At 70.5% G+C, this 2,577-nt stretch overlaps 1 non-coding gene across 1 annotated transcript; it reads left to right on the top strand.

The window, feature by feature from the left end:
* The first annotated feature begins 2,009 nt into the window (after positions 1 to 2,009).
* On the top strand, positions 2,010 to 2,163 carry LOC146871189 (5.8S ribosomal RNA). The gene has a single exon (XR_014959688.1). It is a non-coding gene; the product is annotated as a 5.8S ribosomal RNA (ribosomal RNA).
* Positions 2,164 to 2,577: the final 414 nt, after the last annotated feature.

The following is a 2,577-nucleotide window of genomic DNA, read 5'->3' as shown; positions in this document are numbered from 1 at the left end:
GGCCTGGAGGCCCCGGCTGGGTCCAGGGGCCCGGCCGAGCCCAGGGTCGGGGTCTCCGGCCCCAGGCCCAGTCCCCCGGCCTGCGGCACTCCCAAAGGCCCGGGACGGGGTTCCGTTGTGTCCTGGGAGCCTCCCCTCGCTCGTCTGGGTTCAGGAGCTCCGTCCGGGCCCCTGGGGGCCCCGGGGAGGGCAGCCCCCCCCACCCCGGGCTCCGTCCTGGGTCCTGCCACATGGCAGGGTGCCCGGGGCGGGGTCCGGAGGGCCCGGGGAGGCTTCCCCTTCCCTTTCCCCTGTCCCCTCGGCCATCTGGTCGCGCCTGTCCCCTCGGCCATCTGGTCGCGCAAGTCCCTTCGGCCATCTGGTCGCTCCTTTCACCTCAGCCATCTGGTCGCGCACAATGATTTCCTATGGGGCGACCAGATGGCCGAGCTTGCCTGGAAGTCTCGATGAGGGTCCATTTGCCTCCCGGATCCCAGCGAAGGCTCCAGGAGGTCGGGTACATTCGCGCCTAGGGTCCCCTCTGTCACCTCGTGCGCACAGATTACAAGGGGGGTAATTTTCCTCCGGATTACTAGGGAGAGGGTCAGTCAGACCAAAGTGAGGTTTGGCGATTCTGAATCAGGGGAAGGCAGACCCGGGGCCTGCCCGCCGGGGCCCCCAGGGGCCCGGGTACACTCCTGCCTCTCAGCCCCTTCCCGATGGTCCTTTCTCTCCGAGTTTTCTGGGTCAGAGCCCCGTGAGGTCTTTGGATCCCGAGACAGAGGAAGGCAGCACCCGGGCCTGCCCGAAGCGGGCCCCCAGGGGCCCGGGTATGCACACCTGCCTCTCAGCCCCCTTCCCGATGGTCCTTTTTCTCCGAGTTTGCTGGGTCAGAGCTCCGTGAGGTCCGGCGATCCCGAGACGGGGGAAGGCAGACCCGGGGCCTGCCCGCCGGGGCCCCCAGGGGCCCGGGTATGCTCCTGCCTCTCAGCCCCTTCCCGATGGTCCTATCTACGCCGGGTTTGCTGGGTCAGACCTCCGTGAGGTCCGGCGATCCCGAGATGGGGGAAGGCAGACCCGGGGGCCGCCCGCTGGGGCCCCCAGGGGCCCGGGTATGCTCCTGCCTGTCAGCCCCTTCCTGATGGTCCTTTTTTCGCCGGGTTTGCTGGGTCAGACCTGGGTCCGCGGCCGCATGGGGCGCTGCGGTTTAGGACCGGGACTTCGGCGGGCCCCTTCCCCGGGGAAGGCCCGACTGACGCACGAGGGACCGGGGACGGGGGGCGGCCCCCATCCCCTGTCCCTCCCCGAGACGGAACGCAAGCACGGAACCGAATGGCAGTGCATCCCTTGGCTGGCACCACCCCTCCCTCGAAAAAAGGCCCTGGCGCCGGCTGGGCCCTCCAGGCGTCTCGAGACCCGGCCCGATCTGACCGGGTCTCGGGCGTCCGAGGAGTGGCCCTTCTTGCGCGGCAGGGCGGCCTGGAAGAGAAGGGGCTGAGGGCCTGCGAGGGGACCCCGGCTCCTCTCGGTGGGAGGCGTGCGGGATGGGGAGCCGCCTGGCTCTTCCCTTCCGGCGCCTCCGACCCAGGCGAGGGTGGTGTTGGGCCGATCGCCAGCCTCTGCTGGCACGGCTCGGGGCCGATCCGGTGACGGACGGCTGATGTGCAGGTGGAGCGACCCTCCCTCGTTGCCAGGTACCCGGTCCGACCCGGTCCCGTGTGGCCGGGCTGAGGGGTTTGAAGACATGCGTGGTCCCTACCGGGTTACCCCGGGAGGGACCGGCGGCTGCGGGGCTGCCTGCTCCCGTCGCTCCGGGAGCTCCCTCCCTCGCCCCCGGGTGGGTGGGGCAGGCTCCCGGGCCGAGCGCCTGGCAATGTTTTTCCCCCCCACGACGGTGCTGTCTGACTCCCAGAGGGGAAGCCTTGAACGGGGTGCCCGTGCCGTCTCGCGGGCGACGGATGGACGGCGTCGCCTTCCTCCCGCCTCTCCTGCGCCCGCAGGTGGGCGAACGTTTTCAAAAAGTTGCCTGTGACTCTTGGCGGTGGATCACTGGGCTCGCGCGTCGATGAAGAACGCAGCTAGCTGCGAGAATTAGTGTGAATTGCAGGACACATTGATCATCGACACTTTGAACGCACCTTGCGGCCCCGGGTACCTCCCGGGGCTACGCCTGTCTGAGGGTCGCTCGATCGTCAATCGCCCCGGGGCTTCCCCGGGATGCGGCTGGGGCCGTCGCAGGGTGAGCTCCGCTTCCCCTTTGTCCCCCACAAGGTCAGACCCCCCGATCGCCCGTTGGCAGGGTCCCCGGCCGGGTCCTGCCACGGAGGTATGCCGCTGGCGCGCCTGGCCCCCCGAGAAGGGGGCCTGGGGACCGGTCCGCCCCGGGCCCGTCCCGGGGCGCCTGGCTGCGTGCCGCGCGTGGCTGTCCGTGGTGTCCCACCGGCTGCCCGCGCGCTCACGCCTCGGGCACCCTCCTCCGCGGCCGGCTTCCCGGCGAGGGCGAAACCCCTCCAGACGCGATCCGGGGAAAGAGGGCGCGCGCTGCCGGGTACGCCAGGCCCCCCTGCTCCAGCAGGGTTTGCCTGGCCTTCCCCGGCT

The sequence above is a fragment of the Triturus cristatus genome, chromosome 1_1 (assembly GCF_964204655.1).
Source record: "Triturus cristatus chromosome 1_1, aTriCri1.1, whole genome shotgun sequence".
NCBI classification, from domain to species: domain Eukaryota; kingdom Metazoa; phylum Chordata; class Amphibia; order Caudata; family Salamandridae; genus Triturus; species Triturus cristatus.
Note: the sequence above shows the minus strand (reverse complement) of the source record. Positions and strands in the feature narration are given on the sequence as shown.